Source organism: Lygodium microphyllum, chromosome 8 (genome assembly GCF_053477565.2).
Source record: "Lygodium microphyllum isolate KBCC chromosome 8, Lygodium_microphyllum_v1.1.10, whole genome shotgun sequence".
NCBI classification, from domain to species: Eukaryota; Viridiplantae; Streptophyta; class Polypodiopsida; order Schizaeales; family Lygodiaceae; genus Lygodium; species Lygodium microphyllum.
In genome coordinates, this window is record NC_141142.1 from 135,701,855 (window position 1) to 135,723,189 (window position 21,335).

General features: G+C 39.0%; 1 pseudogene across 2 annotated transcripts; it reads right to left on the minus strand.

Annotated features, from left to right (window-relative positions):
• Positions 1 to 2,941: 2,941 nt before the first annotated feature.
• Positions 2,942 to 15,770, minus strand: LOC148032902 (pentatricopeptide repeat-containing protein At1g11290, chloroplastic pseudogene; annotated as a pseudogene). Of its 2 annotated transcripts, XR_015691674.1 has the most exons (4): positions 11,373 to 15,770; positions 11,097 to 11,197; positions 3,506 to 3,691; positions 2,943 to 3,399 (listed from the first exon to the last, which is right to left on the minus strand). The product of XR_015691674.1 is annotated as a pentatricopeptide repeat-containing protein At1g11290, chloroplastic pseudogene, transcript variant X2 (transcript). The 2 variants fall into 2 exon arrangements; XR_015691673.1 differs by having other exon boundaries at positions 2,942 to 3,399; positions 11,097 to 15,770.
• Positions 15,771 to 21,335: the final 5,565 nt, after the last annotated feature.

Sequence of the window (21,335 nt, forward strand, 5' to 3'; positions counted from 1 at the left end):
AATAAAGTTCCAAGGGAGGGTTGAAACCAAAAGATAGTAGTTGGGGCAAATTGGTGGTTTTCCTGGGTATGGACTTCATTTTATGGACTAGGAGTTGATAGAATAAAGCAAAAATCATAGACCATTTTCCTTGGAATAAATATCCATGTTTTCTCTAGGATTGTTTTTACTTGTATTCATGTTTGTGCTAATATTATGTGAATGAACATGTTCTAATAGGTTAATTAAGGAAGTTATTTGTAAGTTTCAGATGTAATTATGGTAGGACTAGTTGGAAAATTAAAACTATACCTTTGAGGGAAGTGGATGGGTGAACCCTTGATGGGTTCATCCTATGGCAAGCTAGTCTCAGTCAACCAAAAGGTTTCACATGAATTGTTAGATTAGAAAGTTTAGGAAAGCTCTACCCTATAACATCGTCCTAGATTTTAACTTGGTGTCATTTTAGGATATCGGAAGTGAGACTTTATCCTACTAGTAGAGGGGTTGACGAGTCTAGCTCCCTCTCATTTCTCGCTCTCTTTGAACCAAGTGTGACAGTAGTCTACTTTGGTTTAGGATGTCTTACATAAGTGGCTACCCAAAAATCGATGCTAGAACTTTTGCTAGGAGATCCTAAATATGGTACTTCATATCTTTTGCATGTTTTTGGAGTTTAAAATCATGTTGTAGTTGCTACCAAAAAACCATCAATTTCTTTATGGCATCACTATTTGGGACACATGGCAATTATTGGAATGAATGCTTTATGTCATTTGATTTATCTTCCATGTTTGAACTTTTTCAATCTTGGTTTTTGTAAGCATTGTCTTTTTGGTAAACCAACTAACTTGTCTCATAAGAGAGGTGATGGTACTAGAAGATTAGAGTGCTTGGATTTGGTTCATAGTGTTTATATCAACCTATGCCTATGATCTTATTGGGTGGAGCTTCACATTTTGTCAACTTCATAAATGATTCCACTAGGAGGGTTTAGGCTTACCCTCTTTACAAGAAGAGTGATGCATTAGATGCATTCCAGGCATTTGCAAAGAATCAGTTGGACAAAAAGCTTAGGTGCTTAAGAATTGATAATGATAGTGACTATACATCTTATGCCTTACATGAACTTTGGTGAAAGCCATGGTATCAAAAGAGAGTTGATAGCTCTTGAAAATCCTACTCAAAATGGTGTGGTTGAAAAGATGGAAAAGACCATTAACGAAAGGGTTCGTTCATAGCGCACTTTTCTATCATTGGTCTTACTAATGGATTTTGGAATGTAGCTGGAAAGATAGCAGTGCACTTGATTAATAGTCTTCTAGTAAGCCATTGGATGACAAAATTTTGCTTGTGCTTGAGCACATAGTGGCATATGAACTCAGGTGAATGCAACCATATCCCACAAAGGCTTAACTTGAAGAGGACTATAACACGAAGGATTAGGAAAGATATATGAGGTCGAGAAAGGTGAAAGAAGGGTGAACAAGTATGCAGAAGGATTGGAGAGGATAGTTAATAGCTGGACATACAGGGGAAGTGTTGCAAGCTATAAATACAATTATGGTGAGGGAGGAAGAAACTAGCGAAAATGCATAGCCTACTCATAGTGAAGATACCATGTGAATTATGGTAGCGGAAGAAGGAAAATAATACTTAGGCTTAGCCCTTGCACATACACAATGTGTAGCTATAGTGAGGGGCGTTGGGAATGAGAAGGTAGAAGTGATATTGATCGATTGACATGTGTGCCTATTATAAAAAAGAAAACCTAAAATACTCTTAGTGGTGTAACCCCCCTAAAGAAACCCTAGAATGCCATGTCGTAGCATCTTGAGTTAGAAAGGTGGATGAGACCTTGAAATAGGGACAAAATACAGTAATATCAAAAGTGACAAAAAAGAGTGGATCTAGAGAAAGCTCCTAATGCCTCTCACAACCTCAATGTAGGATCAGAACCAAGAGATGACCATGACCACTAACATCACTAAACCAATGGCCTAAACTTTCAATTTTCCATTGAGATCTTATTGCACAAGAAGTGAAAGTACATTGATTATACTTCTATAAAAGCAAGTAGAATTTCACCCAACTAGCCTAAGAATCAACAATGGTAAAAATCACATTATAAACATTGCTTTACTTGAAAAATCTTTGCCATTTGATTCAACATGTATGCACAAACAAATACACACATGCATAAGGAATTCCCATGTTGAAGCTTCACTTAATTTCTTAGAATCCATGAGTAAATTTGGTAAACTCAAAGCCAAATTCAAAGCTAATCACAATACGAGCTATGTTGCCAATTATATATCAAACAACTTTGCGTAGCAACAAATATCAAATGGGCTTTACACTAGGCTAATGGAGAAAATCCAATTGTGTAACATAGCAATCAACCTTGTTAAAGGAACACATTTTCTCACAAACTTCCATTATCTATATTAATGGGACTTTCAATATGCCAAAATTGTTCCTTTCAAAGAGATAAAATGCCTTGATGGGGATAATTTTGCTTAATCCCTCATTTTTCTTGTAGCTAACTTGACCACATTTCTTGAAGATCCATAACTTACATCATGTTACTAAGCTAGCTTAATCAATTTCCTTGAGATTCATCACTTTCATCATGTTCATCTTATTCATTATGGAGCTAATCAAGAACCCCCAATATCCATAATGTCTAGCAAACTATTGGTGCTCCATATGCCTTTCAAGCATCCTAGTACACTTGGCAAAGAAGTGCTAATGCTTACAAATGATAGATAAATACATACATTCTAGCTTGTTAAAGTCATCCAAAGATAGTATTATTCTAAATACTTAGAGAAGGCATATCGCTGAGAAAAACGTAATTATGAAAGCAACATTGCACATGTCTCATTGTTTTTGCATGGGTTACCCAATGAGGACATGTTAGCACCATGTCACCCCTATAAAGAGAAACATATCTCCTTCGAGATCATCCTAGCATTTTGAATTTAAAAGATCTCTTATAGACTGAATTTGAAATAATTAGTTCTTGCCAATATAAGCATTTAAAATAGGCATCATTTCTAATTAATTCTTATGGTCATTTCTAATCAGCTATAATATGAGGAAAAAACCGAGAAAATGTGAGGAAATAACTTAATAATGGTCAAGGTAAGATTTTGAAATTTGGAAGTCATTATATCGAACCATAGTTACCAAAGTTTTGAGCACGGGAAACAAGAACCCATTTCATCCTCCCAATGCGATGTTTTAACATGAGATTCAAGGGCTAAATTTTACAAGATGGTGGTGTTTCGGGCAACCATGCACAAATCCTACAATTATGAGGTAAATCAGCCTACCCTCCCCAATTCTCTGCTTGCAATCTCCACTCGCTTGTTCTCCCTCCACCATACTAACCTCTTCTGAATCATCTTGAGACAGCTGAAAGAAAGGAGCCAATGGCACAAGCAAGGAAATGTCATCTACCATGTTTAATATATATGCACCTTGGTTTGACAAGCAGCATAAACAAGGACAGATATCTTACCTCTTTTGTACAGCTTGTCATGGTGTGTGGCCTCATCGATCTTAGTTGCCTTCCATGTCTGCATTGCAATGTTTGCTAAACTCACTTTTTGCGCTTCCTATTGCCAGGTTTTTTGGTAATCTACTTTTGTATGGTCAACCATATAACTTCTTTCTTGTGTTGAACGATGGAAGAAGGTTTCTGCAACTGTGAGAACAATGATCCTCATAAATTGCGTAAGTTGCAACAAATCTTCATAAGACAAGCAGTAGTGATGTTCATCATGATGACCACATTATGATGGAGAGGGAAGACAGGCAACAAAACATGCTCATAAGCTTCCCTAAACCTCCTGCCACAAAACACTTTGCGCTTAAAAATTTGGGGTGTATTATAGCTAATATACAATAATGCTCTTTGCATCCAAATTGATTCATGACTGAAAGGCGGTGCTCTGATATGTGGTTAGTTTGTTTGCTATAGAGTACATACTGGAGTAGGGTGTGGTAGGCTAGGCCCACACATGGATCAACTTGGAAAACCCTAACACCACAGCATTAATTATGTCTCTAAATCCTAATTTTGTCCTTTAGACAAGCCCCTAAAGATTAAGAATTGCTCTTGTAAAACATCTGCAAGTGGTTTAGCTAAACAAAACAACTCCACAACATAGTTGCACAACTTTCCTAAGTTTATGGCACGTGTCATGAGGACATGTATTTTTGAAACCTCACTTAACATATGGATTAATGTCTAATCACATGATTAAGTAAATGTTGCATAGGTGAGGTAGAGTAAATTTACAAGCCTGGTACCCGAAGAAATCACGGGATGTCAAAGGCAAAAGTTGCTATAAGTAATGCCGCACAGGTACTTGGTGGGTATCCGGTGCCAGTTGTTGGCCTAGGTCATCCATTTGGCCATAAGTGTCAGTTGGTGACACTAGAGAAGTAGCGTTTAATATACTTAACGCCAATCTAATGGTCAAAGATGGCGCAAAGACACTGGGGGATGAAAGTTGCCTAGCCAATTTAATAATTGGCCAATCATATTATTTTTCAGGGCACAGAAATAATTATTAGATTAATTTTCAGTATTTAAAGATTGAAAATTAATATTTAATTATAAAAAATACTAAAAAAACCATTTGGGAAGGCTGTCACTTGTTAAAAATGCCCATGCAAGACTGAAAAACGTCTTTAGAGGCTGAAGAGAAGCATTTTTATAAATTCAGCTGCAAGAGAGAGAGAGGAGAGGCTGCTGGTTTGATTTGCAGCCGTTGGAGGACCTTCTAAGGCTGTCAAGGGCAGAAGAAGACCAATCAATAGCAGGAGGCAGCATCTATAGGCTGTTGAGACATGGCAGCAGCTGTAAATGACTGATTTTCTTCAGTTCTTTGCATTTACAAGCTAGTGTGGCAGGGCAACAGCTACATTTGACTGATTTCTAGTCATTCTTCGCGACAAAACTCTGAATTTTCTCTCTATAGCTTTCCCTCTCATCTCCCAACCATTTCACAGCCTTGCTCTGAAGATTTTAGCATTTGGACCCTTGGAGGCTGAGAAATTTCAAATTTCTATGCTGTAAATCCTAATATGCAACATAAATTAGGGTTTAGCAATAGCCTCGAGAATCGTGCCAAAAATTGGAAACTCCAAGACTTGGATTGAACAGGGCTGAAGCTGTTTTTAGCCTGTTCAAGTGGAGGGACCAGAAATAATTGAATTTGGGGCATTTTCCATCTCCATCAAAGCGGGTGAAGACCAATTAAGTGCCCGAATCAAGGGGCAAAATAGATTGAAGACTTGCGGGTCACTTTGGACAACAAGGGGAGTTGAAATACCGAAAGGGACTGGGAGAATCCCATTGTAAATCAACTTTTTCTTCAATAAGGCTAAAGAAATACCGGAAAGGGCGCTAATTTTGGGGCCAATAGGATGGTGTGCATTGCAAGATCAGTAGGTAAATTTGTATTTTCAGATTTGCATTTATTGTTTGCTGTTGTAATTAAATTGTAATCAGGGACTTACCACCCATCCACGGAAGGAAGGCTGGTTTCATGGTTCCATTGCTGAGATACCATCAAATCCTTTGAATTAGTGGGCCCATAGTACTTAATTGCAACTTGGGACTATTGCATTATTGCTGAAATTGTTCCCAACAGTGAATTACAGCAAGCATATCTTCACATGGTGATACAGGATCATGGTTCTCAGCATGGACAGCATACTGAAAATGTGGGAAATGACCCAAATGTTGGCACTGGCTGATGACCAGCAAGGGGCTGAAGAATTTGATGATAGCTTCAAGGATCGAATGCGTACAGCAGCAAATCTTTTTGCTGAATTGGCAAAGGATCCCCAGTCACAACACCCAATATATCCGGGTAATGCAAGTGGAATGTCTAATCCCATGTATGGCAGCATAAGTATGATGCTTGGGGCACAAAGTGGACCATATGGATTATGTATCGGCACCCCCAGGGATTGTTGGAGCACAAGGATTTGGTGTTGGTCATGTAGGTGCTTTAGATAGTGTTGGTTTTCATGCAAATACAGCCAATGCACCCTTTTTGCAGCAGCCCATTTATAATAACTTGACTCCCATAGGTCCGTCGAAGGACTATTATAAAGGTGGCAAAAGTGTGAAGTTTGAGCCTTTCAGTGGTGCACAAGATAGGCTGAAAGCACTTGTTTTTATTCAGCAGTTTGATGCAGCCTATTCTGGAGGCAACTTCACAAAGGCATCTAAGATACGCAAGGCAGCCACATTTTTTACAGGAAATGCATTGCAGTGGTGGTCTACACTCCTTATTCAAGGGAAGTCACCTACCACTTGGGTCCAGTTCAAGCAAATGCTTGCTTCAAATTGGTTGACAAGTACCTTTGAAGTAGACATTATGACAACTTGGAATAAGTTGAATTCCAAAGACTGCAGGAACTTGGATCGGTATAATAAGAAGTTTTGGGATACACTGTTGCCAGTTACTTCTTATCGCACAGTACCTCTCCATGAGTTGGTGGAGAAGTATATTTGTGGTTTGCCAAAGGAATCAAGGATTTTTGCATTAAGTTCACTGTTTTCAACATGTCTCAGCTTATAGAAAATGCTACTACAGCCGACACATTGCTGCGTGGAAGGATGTAGAATTCCACGATGATGATGCCAAGTCACATGTCAAAGAGGCAAAGGTTGAGAAAAAGGGTAAATCTCGAAATAAAGCCGAAAATCAAGGCAAATTTGAAAAATACGGCTGGAAAGAGGAACACATCGCAGAGAAAGAGTGGGAAAAGTGATGCACTGTCACGTAAACCTCAGTTGTCAACAGTCAATATGGTTTATCACATTGAGTTGGATGCCATGAAAGAGCAATATGTTACTGATTCGAACTTTGCTAATGTTTATGATCAGCTTTGCAATGGCCAAAGGCATAGATACTTTGTGTAAGAGATGGATTTCTAATGATACATGGACGACTATACGTCACAAAGCAATTAAGACCTAGAGTTATCACTGAAAGTCATGTTCCTCCGTATGCATGACACAAAGGTATTTATGCCACGGTCAAGGCAGTGGAGCATTTCTTTTTTTGGCCAGCTTTGAGGCATGATGCAGAACAGTTTGTTAAGACATGCATTGTATACCAGAAGGTAAAGCATGATAGGCAAAAGATGCCAGGTTTGTTACAGCCCTTGCATATTCCAGACAGGCCTTGGTAGAGCATTGCAATGGACTTTATTTTTGAGCTTCCTAAGACACCTACAGGGAATGATGGGATATGGACTATCATTTGCAGGTTTAGCAAACAAGCCCATTTCATTCCGATGAGGAAGAAAATAAAGGCTGATCATATGGCACGATTGTTTTTGCAACACATCTTTAAGTATCATGGTATGCCAGAGTCGATCATTAGTGATCGAGACCCCCAAATGACCAGTTTATTTTGAAAGGGCTTGTTTAAGAATATGGGTACCACGCTGAAATTCTCATCATCCTTCCATCCGCAAACATATAGTCATTCTAAGGAAGCAAATTCCACAGTGTTAGATCTTTTGAGGTGCTATATTTTAGACCACAAGACACAGTGGGAGCAGTATTTGCCCTTGGTTGAGTTTGCTTACAACTACACAATGCATAGTTCCACGGGCAAAGCTCCATTTGAGGTAGTAGAGAGTGGTAAGAAAGTACCCCCTATTTTTCACATAAAAGATACGATCTTTGAGTTTGATCGCTATGTGGAAAGCATGGATGTAGCTTATCAGAAGGTTAAGTATGCACTTCAAAGATCATAGGATAAACAAAAGAAGACATCTTATCACCATAGACGTGCTTTGCAGTTTGCAGAGGGTGATTATGTATTGCTGTATTTTGAAAAGGCAAGGCTGAAAAAGATGAAAGGAAGAGAAAGATTGTATCCGATGTTGAGTATGAGATACTAGGGCCCTTCGAGGTGTTGGAGAAAATCAGTGATGTGGCATATCGACTGAAATTACCTCCACATTGGCGGATACACAATGCCTTTTATGTCAGTTTATTCAGGCCTTTTCGTGGTGATGTGCCAAAGGATATGTTCGTTGAAATTCAGCTCGAGGTTGAGGAGCTAGATGAGATTTTGGTACCTAAGCAGATTTTTGAGACCATTTTGGTAATGGAGATTGCATATTCTTGACCTTGGGAAGCCGGCAATTGCTGCTGATGCATTTTCTCCTGAAGATCAGAGTCTCTGATACTCCTATTGTTGTTGGTGCATCTGTTTGGGGCTGGTATAGCAGGGCAGCAGCTGATTTTGATAAGTTCTTCGCGACAAATCTCAGAATTTCTCTCTACAACATTCTCTCATCTCCTTCAGCCTATGCTCAGCCATTCTCAACAATTCTTAACCATTCGGAGAAGATCTCAACTATTTTTTGTGGGCTGATCTGTAATTTCTGCAGTAAACCCTAATTTACAGCAGAAATTAGGGTTTAGCAGCCACCTTGGGATCCGTGCTAGAGATTAAAGGCTCAAGGGATTGAAATCAGCAGCTGATAATTGAAGATTATCAAGGGATTTCAGGAGCCAGCCCATCCCGAATTGATTTGGGGCAGCATTTGGCCAGCCAAGGGTTAAATTGGAGAAGAAGTCCTGGGTGAATCAAGGGGCAAATGACCCAAAAGGCTTGCTGGTCATTTATGACAGCAAGAGCAATTGGTTAGCAGAAGGAGATTGAAGAATATCGAGTTGCACTCCTTCCAGTTGAATGAAAGCTAAAGAAATACCGCAAGGGGCGCCAATTTTGGGGCCAACAGGATGTCTACTGTCCAAGAATATTATGGTAAAGTGTGTATTTCATTTTATGTGCATTTATTTATTTATTGTTGTAATTAAGTCTTAAATCAGATTATCACCACCCATTCCAAGAAGGAAGGCTGGTTTCAATTGGTAATTTTCAACATATGTTGGGCAAATGGAATGGTTACACAGTAGTATGTTGTCGTGATGCTATGCGAACACAGTGTGAAAAAGCATGGAGTGCATCATCATCCGACTTTCTTATTGATCAAGAAAGTCAATGTGATCTGAGTCATTAGTACTAGTGTGAGTGGTATGAATTATTTAAAAATACTAGATTTTTGGATAAATTTAGTCTATTTTTCATATTTTTTATTGTAAAAATCCGAAAAAGTTAGAAAAGCTTCTAGATTAGGATGGCGTGCAAAAAACAAGTGGCTTTTTCAACTAGTTATTGGATTTTTCATTAAAAAAACAGATTGGCGAAATCGTGTGCGTCGCGATCGTTGTTAACAGGCTGAAAACTGCAGTTTGAACTAGAAGAGGAAGAAAAAGTGATCTGGGAGATCTGTGAGGAGGTGTCCTGAGGGTTTACCCCCCTTCCGAAGCCAACGGAGTTATCAGATTTGGGTTCCGAGCAGCAAAGAAGGAGTTGTTATTTCTAATCCACGTTTTTGTTCTACGAGAGCTCCAAGAGATCTAATGCCTAGAGCGTGCTTCTGAGTAGTACCAGACAAAGGATTTTAGGTTCTGTCAATACATATTAATTTGATTCATTGTTCTTTATCATTATTATGTTTATCTCTTGTGTATTTTTTATCTTCTCTTCCATCTTCTATCTCTACTTCCTTCTACCTTTGATCCCCGATGGATTCGACCTTTCGACAAAAACCCCTCCAACAACGAAATGATGTGTTGACTATAATGCCCTATGGAAAATTCCACTGTAGTACTTCGCTTTTGATGCAGTTGGCAGTGCAATCGAGGACGATTGCAAGGATTTCAAGGGGAAGGATTGTCATGAGGACATGTATTTTAGAAACCTCACTTAACATGTGGATTAATTTCTAATCACATGATTAAGTAAATGTTGCACACGTGAGATAGAGTAAATTTACAAGCCCGGAACCCGAAGAAATCACGGGATGTCAAAGGCAAAAGTTGCTATAAGTTATGCCGCACAGGTACTCGGTGGTATCCGGTACCAGTTATTGGCCTAAGTCATCCATTTGGCCATAAGTGTCAGTTGGTGATACTAGAGAAGTGGCGTTTAATGTAGTTAATGCCAATCTAATGGTCAAAGATGGCGCAGAGACACTAGGGAATGAAAGTTATCTAGCCAATTTAATAATTGGCCAATCATATTATTTTTCAAGGCACCAAAATAATTATTAGATTAATTTTCAGTATTTAAAGACTGAAAATTAATATTTAATTACGAAAAATGCTAGAAAAACCATTTGAAAAGGCTGCCTCTTATCAAAAATACCCATACAAGACTGAAAAACTCTTTAGAGGCTAGAGAGAAACATTATAAATTCAGACTACAAGAAAGAGAGAGAAGAGGCTGCTGGCTTGATTTACAACCATTGGAGGATCTTCTGAGCCTGCCAAAGGCAGAAGAAGACCAATCAATAGCAGGAGGCAGCATCTACAGGCTGTTGAGACATGGCACCAGCTGTAAATGACTAATTTTTTTCAGTTCTTTGCATCTATACGCTGGTGTGGCAAGGCAGCAACTGCATTTTATTGATTTTCAATTATTCTTCGAGACAAAACTCTGAATTTTCTCTCTCTACAGCTTTCCCTCTCATCTCCCAGCCATTTCATAGTCTTGCTCTAAAAATCTCAACATTTGGACCCTTGGAGGCTAAGAAATTTCAAATTTCTCTGCTATAAACCCTAATATGCAACAGAAATTAGGGTTTAGCAACAGCCTCGAGAATCGTACCAGAAATTGGAAACTCCAAGACTTGGATTGAACAAGGCTGAAGTTGTTTTTAGCCAATTCAAGTGGAGGGACCAAAAATAATTGAATTTTGGGCATTTTCCATCTCCATCAAAGCGGGTGAAGGCCAATTAAGTGCCCGAATCAAGGGGCAAAATAGATTGAAGACTTGCGGGTCACTTTGGATAGCAAGGGGAGTCGAAATACCGAAAGGGATCGGGAGAATCCCATTGTAAATCAACTTTTTCTTCAATAAGGCTAAAGAAATACCAGAAGGGGCGCCAATTTTGGGGCCAATGAGGTGTGCATTGTCCAAGATCAATAGGTAAATTTGTATTTTCAGATTTGCATTTATTGTTTGCTGCTGTAAGTAAGTTGTAATCAGGGACTTACCACTCATCCACGGAAGGAAGGCTGGTTTCAGCACGCCTCATTCAACAAGCCCAATCTTTCTTTCTTTAACTGTAGGCTGAACAGCAGCATCCTCAAAACTCCTGGACAGGAACAAGCAGCCACTGTTTGTCTCAATTAGTAGTACAAAGTTATTCCTGTAGTGACAAACCACAAAAGTTCTGAAGAGAATCAACAACACACATGGAATCTGGTGTTGAAAACCAGCTGCCACTTTGAGTCCTTGGAATCAGGGAGCATTCAGAGAGAGAGGCATACCAAGAAGATCAGAAAGCTATTGCACACCGATAAGCACCAGACCTGGAAAATTGATTCTGCCTAGGACCATGGGCTACAATTGCAAGTATAACAGTAGCAATTAAATGCTTCTCCAGCTTGCAGCACAAAACAAACTTGTCTGCAATTTTCTCCACACCGAAGCACCCTCTGTGAAGCTTTCGCTAGAAAGCTGTGCTCTCATTACCCTATGCTCTGTGGGCAAGTAGCTCGCTCATTTTCCAACCAAAGCCTATGTTCCATCTCTGAATGTCTGGGAAGAAAGAAAGGACCTGGCCTGAGAGTCATGTCATGCCTTTCAACATCCACATCTGAGCCAATTTGTCAACTCTCAACAATTCATTTCATATCTAGACCATCTATGTATACATTTTTTTCCAGTTCAATCATCCATGTGATCTGAAGGATTAAAAATCCTCAGTATCTTCATTTTTACCAACCTGTGAAAGTACTTTAGATGTACAAAGAAGTTGTGCCACCAATAGTGTAATTTCGAAAAATGGATCTTAACTCCATAACTTGGATGGGCTTGGGACCTGGGGCATGGAAACTGGTGTGGACCTCTGGGAGTAGAGGAAACCAATAAGCCTCCTATGAGCTCCCACTCATTGTTGTAGCCTACAGATATAGTACAGAAGAGGGTTAAAGGGCAACAAAGGGCAGGAACAGTGCTTCATAGATGGCAGAATCACATTCTCATGGCTTGTAGAAAAGGTGTTCCATTGTAAGAGGGTTAATGTCAGCAAGATATTTGCAAGTAAATGAAGGCAAACAGGGTCTAGAATCGAAGGAAGGTCCATGCAGATCCTGACTCTTGTCTGTTTCACAAAATTATCCAAACCAGATCCACTCATCAGACCCTTGACTATCATTCAAAAGCCTCCATATCATGATTGGCAGTTCAAAACGTCCAGTTGCTAAACTTGCAAAGAAAGGATTTGAATGAAAGTGTCATGAGTTCCTATAAAAAGCCCATCCAATCCATACCTATGAGCATGGATAAATGGAACTATGGTTCACTGAGCATATCAATATGTAATAATTGGAACAAGCTTCCTCAAAGATAGCACTTTGCCTGACATGAAGCAAGCAATCCGAATTAAGAATTGGCCATCAGCAACTGAAGCTATCAAGCAAGATGTCACCAATAATCAGCACATGAGCACGTTCCACCTTTAAAATGATGAAAGCACTTAATATCCCGTAGAATAATCTCTCTTTGACAAATTTTGGAAATAGCTTTAGCAACAGAATGACAGTCAGGGCATGTACGAAGATTTTTAACAATGAAAAGCGGTGTATTGTGGTCTGTGGTGAGAAGACCATACGCAATGGCGAGCTTCTCACTATGATGTAGAAGAAGGGTTTCTTTCTCCTCCTCTGTAACATCATGTAGTACAGCCTCTGTTTGTGGAGTGTAGCCTCCATCTTTTAACAGCCTGCTCAACTTTTGCAGCTCAGCATAAATCTCCTCTTTTTGAGGATGATTAACACCTCCGGCAAAAAACTTATGTACTTGATTGTTGACCTCTATGGAGCTACAACCTGGCTGTTTCTTGACACCCATTGACTCCATCCAATCCCTTATCTTTGCTGCATCATCCCACCTGCCGGTTGCAGCATACATATTAGATAGCAAAACATATGCAGCATCATTGTATGGATTCATTTGCAATATTTTCTCTGCTGAACGCTCCCCTCTCTCAATATCCAAACTATTTCTGCAAGCACTGAGCAGTGTAATCCAAGAAGTAACGTTGGGTAAAAAAGGCATAGAATCAATCAAGTCTTCAGCTTCACGCAGATACCCTGCCCGGGCAAGCAAGTCAATTATGCAATTGTAATGATCTACACTTGGGATTATACCATCATCTTGACTCATAGAATGAAAGAAATGCCGACCCTCATCCACAAGACCAGAGTGACTACAAGCTGAAAGAATACTAGTATAGCTTGCCTCATTTGGAGTGAACCCTTCCAATTTCATTTGCTCAAAAATTTTCAAAGCCTTCTTAGCATGCCCGTGTTGAGAACACAATGTTATCATCGAAGTCCATGTGACCAATGTGTGCTCAACCAGTTTGTTGAATAATCTGAGTGCATCTTTCAGACTTCCACACTTCCCATACATTGTTACAAGGGCAGTTCCAACTACAGAATCCCCTTCAAGCCCGCTCTCCACAACCAGTTTATGTATGTCCTTGCCCTCTCGTAGGGACATCAAACTTCCACAGGCATCAAGAAGGCTCACAAAAGTTCCTTGATTAGGTGGTATGCCATCTGCTTGCATCTGCTGGAAAAACTGCAATGCCTCCTGTCCACGGCCATGTTGTCCATACGCTGCAATTAGAGCATTCCATGGAACTGCGTTTTGTACGGAAATGCTGCCAAAGACCATCTTTGCATTCTCTAGACTACCACACTTACCATACATGTTCAAAAGAGCAGTCTGCACCACAGAATTCATCTTACATCCACTGTTAATAATGGTGGTATGTATCCGCTTACCTTCAGCCAAAGAAGGTAAGCTGGCACATGCATCTAAAATGCCAACATAGGTAAATGTATCTGGATTCACCCCTTCTAACCTCATTTGGTCAAAAATCCGAAGAGCCTCCTTACTCTGGTCATGTTGAGCATAGGCTGTAATCATAGCATTCCATGAGACAACATCACGCAAAAGCAGGCCATCAAACAAGCTGTGTGCTTCATCTAGACTCCCACACTTGCTGTACATGTTAATAAGCGCAGTCATGACAACTGTATCAGAGTGAAGCCCATACTCCACAATGCAAGCATGCACTTGCTTGCCTTCATCGAGCAGTCTATTTTCAGCACATGAGTCAAGTAAGGATATAAAAGTGACTTTGTCCGGAACTAAGCCTTCCAAGTTCATTTGAAAAAAAAGAGAAAAAGCGATGTCACTTCTACCTTGCTGGGCATGTGCACCAATTATAGCATTCCAGGAAACAATATCACGTTGTTCCATCCTTTCAAAAACATTACAAGCATCCTGAAGACTATTACATTTGCTATACATATTAACAAGTGCATTTCCAACAACACCATCAAAGTCAAGCCCTTTTTTCATAATGGTGTCATGGATCCTTCTCCCTTCATCTAGATCTACTTGGTTTGCACATGCTGAAAGAGCTCCAACTAGTGTGACCATATTAGGTGCCTCACCTTGAAGCTGCATTGCATTATAGACCTGCAATGCCTCTTTTCCTTTTCCATGCTGAGCATATGCTGTAAGTATGCCATTCCAAGAAACCACATTCCGTCTCGACATTTTGCCAAACAGTCTTTCTGCATCTTCCAGACAGCCACACCTACTGTACATGTTAACTACAGCATTCACCACAGTAATATCATACTCCAATCCATTACTTACAATGTAGAAATACATGTTGAGGCCTTCCAACAAAGACCCTTCACTAGCACAAATAGAAAGCATAGTAATACATGTTACCTTGTCTGGCTCAATGTTTTCCAATTGCAATTGCTGAAAAAGTAGCAGTGCTTCCTTCCGCTTGTCATACCGCGCAAATGCTCCAATCAAAATTGTCCAAGAGAATTCATTCTTGGCAATTATCCTGTTGAACATGGACTGAGCTTCATCTAACTCTGCACATTTTAAATACATTTGCATGATTCGATTGCCCAGATAAACATGCTGCTCCTGTCCACTCTCTACAATCTGTGCATGGACGAGCCATCCATTGCTTAGGTCCTGGAAGTTGCCACAATGCTGAAGTGCAGACACATATGCACCAGAGTCCATCTGATGATCTTTGCGAGAGTCGCCGCAATGCTGAAGTGCAGACACATATGCATCAGAGTCCATCTGATGATCTGTCTGGTATAGACTAGCACTGGGATGGCAGGCGCTCTGATCCTGTTCAATATAAAGATCATCGGATGGATGATCCGATGGCTGCACCGCGGCAATGCGGGTTCCATCATCAGCACAAGCACGGATGCATCCCTGGCTGCAGCAATGAGCTCCATATATCGTCTTTGTACATGCCTTTGGCCGCGCGTGCCGATTTCCAACGCATGTAAGGAGCCATCTTCTGCCGTGAGGCAGACCATCTTTTCTGCTGAGTTTCCGAGTGTGAGAGGTATCAAGGCGGATCAGGCCAACTGCAGAGAATGATTGGATGGGCAAGGCGAGGCACTCTTCCATAAAACAAGAAGACGTGCTGTATAAATTTCAGCATAGTCATAGGCAGAGCGATAGCCATAGCCACAGCCAACGAGCTGAGCCCCCGACCATGAACTTCCAACTTATCCGGTCACCATGTGACCTCTTGGAATTATTAATTAGTATTTACTCCTTGTAAGGATGTTATACTAAACTAGTTGGTTGTGCCTGCCAGGCCCGCATCATTGTGAAACTTGCAAGGCTACGTTTGGCATACTTATGAGCAGAGGGAAACGAGCATGTTATTGCTTTCCTTTGCTCACAAAATATAAAACAATCCGTTTCACATGCAACACACAGTATACTTTGCACGTAATTAGTATTTTGCAAAGCTACTTGAATGTATCACATAAATTCTTAGATAATAAATGTCAGTTTTTATGTAAGTTAAACAATTCGTACTTTCTACATCTTTGTTCTTGTGAAACCTTCAAACAATGCCTCCTTAAGTGTAATTTTGAGCGCCCCTCATTGTCGATTACGGTTTGTGCAAAAACGCACGATTGCAATGCTAGTCTTACCTCAATAGCTTCACATATTTTGGGTTGACTCTCATTGGCATAGCCACATGTTCCAGCAACCTGATACACTTTATAGATAAGTGGAGCAATTAAGCCATACGTCATTTTTTGTATAAAACCTTGAGATAGTATATCCTTTAGTGTCAATCTATTGGCCCTTCATTGTTGATTAAGCTTTTGTGGCAATGCATTGTTGTGAAGCTCACAAGTTACCTCTTAGGGGCTTCACATTTTTTGGGTAGCATAGATGGTTATCTTTGTTGGCAAAAAATTAGGGGAAGTGCACTTTGCACATCATGAAATTACGCTTCGCACTTATGTTTGATTTCATGGCCACGTGGCAAGCACATGCACGCAATCTTAAGTCAATATACCATTCGAAATGTGTATAAACTCCATCTCTAAACCACCATGATTATAATATATCATCAATAGAACTTTGATGTAATTAAAAATCATGTGCATAAATCTTCCTTAAGAATAGACGTTAATGAGTGAAAATAGGAAATTGTACTCCTCCCCCACTATTGTTTATAGGAGTGTAGAGATGTGCAATGGATCTCAACTCTCTCTCTCTTATTTTCCAAATCATTGAAATGTTTACGGATAAAATTTGGGCCATGGATCTTAGAGTTGCTACACTCAAAATATAATTTCTTGATTTTTGCTCTCTCCTACCCTATCCATCAATATAGCGGATTGCATGTGTCACACATAAGCAAATGTACTTGAAATTTATCGTCATAATTTATTGTCATTCTCCTTTGTGCTAATTGAGAGAAGGGGGTGTTAGGATACGTTTAAAATATATAATCTAGCATATGTTTAAAATATATAATTGATTGAGCATACCAAAAAGGAGTGATAATTGAGAGAAGGGGGTTTTAGGAGTAAAATTGGATTGGTCAAATTGCTCACAGCATGACACTTGATCAAAAATAATATACCAAAAGCATCCTTCAAGCACAAACATGATGCGCCTCAGAAGAGAGTGGATGTATATTTGATAAGCACACACCACAAAACCCACCATCATGTTAGCTATGAGTTTTTTTGCCTCTTCTTTACAACAAGCACTATGAGTTATTACCAATTTTGAGCTTTTTAAACTCTAAATATATGTTCATCAAGACTTTTCACATACATGCATTTCTTACATTAAACTCTTGCATGCATAACATCCTCAAACTTCATGTGGGCTTTATATGCATCTTTTTACTAAATTGTTATGCACACCTCTATAAGGTCCCTAATACATTTACTTTCTCTCTTTAAATGCATGTTCATCTTCACATAAGCCCCCACCCACTTGAGCTCCTTAAGCTCTAACTATATTTTCATCAAGACTTTTCAAGCACATTTACTTCATACACTAAACTCTTGTGTGCATGCTTTATATAGGACTATTTGTAATATTATTATGCACACATCTCTCTAAGGTCCCTACCTCTGCCTCCCCTCTTTACATGCATGTCCATCCTCACATAGCCCCTCTTTTGTTTCATAGTTAAGTCTCTTAAAATTTCATTAAACAATTTTAATATTTGTGCTTTTAGAATATTTAGTTTTGATATCCCTCTTTATATGGTAAAAATAATGCCATATGATCTTGGAGACATAATAATGTTAAAATGTATGGGAGGCATTCAAAGTGAGAACCATAAGACCTATATATGTGTGTCCCCCTTAAAGTTGATTTCAAAATTATTTCATGGTGGTTTGCAAATGTTCATAAGCCATATTTAAGCATTTACATCAACTTGCAACAATTAATATTTTCTCCTCACATATTTGACACAATGATAAGACAACTAATATCAAAATAAGGGATGTCTTAAACCATGTTGGAGGGACAACTAAGCCATCTAGATTGAGTCCATATTAGCAAGACATAGTTATAGATACCATGTGTTGTGGACTCCAAGGGAATCCATTGACCTACTTTCTTCATCCAACATCGGTAATAAAAATGCATGTACAATGATGAGCATGCAATCAAGTAACTGAGGTAAGACTAGGGACCACCAAAAATTTGTCGCCTTCATGCACCCCACCCATCTCATTTCATCCTTCAAAATTGAAACTAAGCAAGTCCTCACTTATATCCTTATAAATGAATATGGAGGGATGTTGATGCACATCTGTGGTTTTGAATATATAGGCAAAACCATGAATTAGTACAAACCATGAGAGATCCACTAATCTTGAAGCTCTCCTAAATTTCAGCAAGCTATGAATGTCATGTATGATCTTCAATTTTAGTGTCTAAAATGTTCACTCATCCGAAACGTGCCATTCCAAGGAATTAAATATGAATAAGGAAGTAATTCAAGAGAATCATACAAATTAACTAATGTACGCACTATATACATAAACTTATAGAAGAAAATCTTGCGATAAAAAAGATATTGGGATGACTTTCCAATCATCATTGTCTCACTCACACCCACATGTAAAGCTTTGTATATCCCAAACAAGCTTCTCAAAGGCTAATCCTCAATAAGATTCGAAGGGAAAATGTCTAACTTGAGAGAAAAAGTAAAAACCTCAATAACATATAAAAAGTTAAGAATATAAAAGCATTGACTTACAATTTGAGGGAGAGTATTGTCAAATAATCCCAGAAGATAGTTTCAAGTCCTTCACACCATGCACATGTTGAATTAATGCAACAAGACCACCATCTCAAGCCTCTTGAAACCCAAACACTCTACCCTTCTAATGATTCTGTAGTACACCACAATGACAAACTCAATGAGGCCATGTTACTAAAGGCTCCATGTAAAACCATAAATCCTTCTTAAACAATGCTCATTTCCATTTTCCATTTTGTATTATGTACTTAGATAGCAAATATGCAATCATTAGGTCACCTTTGTGCTAGCATGTAGATACCATTGGAACAGATTGGAGAATTAATTAGGAAAGGAATGTGAGTAAGAATACTTTAGAATGGTGGTAAATATGGAGATGGAAGAAAGAGAGAAGCTTGATCCTGTGTGGCTATGGTTAGGAAAAGTTGGGCACTATGTGGCTTTGGCTATGTGAGCATAGAAAAATGAGAAGATTTGTGGGATGGAGGTAAGAGAATGACCATGGAAGAAAGAGAGAAGTTGGGTGTTGTGTGGCTACGACTGGGAGAAGCTGGAGGCTACGTGGGTATGACTGTGTGAGCATAGAAAGATGAGAAGATTTGTGGAATGGAGGTAAGAGAATGACCATGGAAGAAACAGAGGAGTTAGGAGGATGAGGTGTTGTCGATACTAGCAATCACTAATGAATTTCGCCTCTTGTGTCTAATAATTTCTTGCAAAGTACAACAATCCAAAGCTTGAAGATGTAGAGGGTGCACTCATAGCTCTTAGAGATACTATCGACTTGGTAGAGCATGCTACAGTGGTACCTAAGAGTTTGTAGTGCAAGCCATCTTGGTGGTTGGACATGTGTCCTTGAAAGAGAAATCGATGAGTCTAAGTTCAGTTTAGACTAAATCCTTGGAGATTACTACCAATCTTGATCAATAAGTAAGTGTATTAATAATTTGTCTAGACATTTTGGTTTACTATGAGTACTATTTCAAGCTAACTTCATGTAAATGTAGGTTGTGCTTGGCATCAATGACTTTGCAAGTTGCTAGAAGGGCCAGGGAGTGTTTGTGAAGGATGCCTTGATACTATACTACATTGGTCGAATACCCACTAGCGGCATAGCTATTATCCACGCTACATTCATCGCAGATGGGCTGGCTCAACTCTCTATCTTGAAGATCTTGTCAAAAGTGATCTATATATCAACCAATCACCCCCAAATGTGCAACAAGATAATTCTCGTTAAAAAGGAGTTGGAGTTGGTGAAGCATGTATTTGGTACATGCTTAAGTGGAAAGGTACTTATTACAAGTCGTGGACATTGGAAAAGCCATAGGGGCAGCCATCCAATCATGCAAGAGAGCACAAGGTTGGGTTGCTATCGAAGGCCAAGAAAAGACGTAAGTAGGTCCACAAAAAAATCAATGCCTATAAATGGCCTAAATTTTGTATTGAGCCTAGGGATTCTAAGAATAGCCTTGTTTTAAAAAAGCCCCTTGTACTCTCTAGTATAATACAAAGATATATTTCTTGTAATATATCTCTCAAATATATATTTTTACTTTTTGTGTTCAATTGTCATGATATCGAAGTCTTTTATGAGTTGATGTATGTGATACATGTATTAATATTTTCAGAGTATGACATATGATACAAATATAGCTTAAAAGTTATAGTAAAAAATTTGTTATTTGATAGGCCAAACAGCTTAGTTTCATCTTCTTAAAATGCCAAAAAATGGGAAAAGAAGAGAGAGATGAGCCACCCAAAGAGCCTTGGATGCTAGGATATGTGAATGTACAAGATGACACATATTTTTTCCCCTTATTTTTTGCATTTTAAGACAAAACCAATTTGTTTGGGGCCTGTCAAACAATGATTTTTCTAAACTAAAAATTTTAACAAATTTTGATCGTTCTTTGTTACTTGTATGGCATATGCTAAGTTGTTGTTTGATAAAGGAGAAAGGCTAAGTGACTGGCTGCTTTAATAACAAGTGCTCGTTCTACTTGATCCTCAAGTTTTCAATTGACATTGCAAATTTAATAATCATACCATTATACAAAAATATAATATTTCCATGGTGCAAGACCCAATACTTATAGAGAAGCTTTTGAGTTGACTACAACAAGAAATTAGCCCCACATCTCAAGCAATACCAAGGATGGTTGAGGAGATGGCAACACAAACTAAAATGAATCAACATCCCGATTATAGAGGGAACAATGTGGCTATAGTGAAAAAATGAAAGGTTGATGGGAAAATGGGATCAAAGGAAGAAAATATCTCTCACATGCGCGTGAGTATGTGGCAGAAAACATACCTAGAAGAAAGGGCACAAGAAAACAAAACTTTGAGGACCCTTTTCCTTCCAACTGATTAAGGGCAATATCGCCAATTTCTTCAAAGGAAATGGTGGTGGAGATGTTGAGGAATGTGCAATCACACTCTCTGTGTAGCCTCTTTGTAATGAATTGTAAGGCAAAGGAACATATTGCAAATAAGCCTTAGACTAGGACACTGCATGCATGGTTTATTAAAACCACTGGTAGTTGAATAGTAAGGCAAAGGAACATACTGCAAATAAGCCTTAGACTAGGACACTACATGCATGGTTTATTAAAACCAA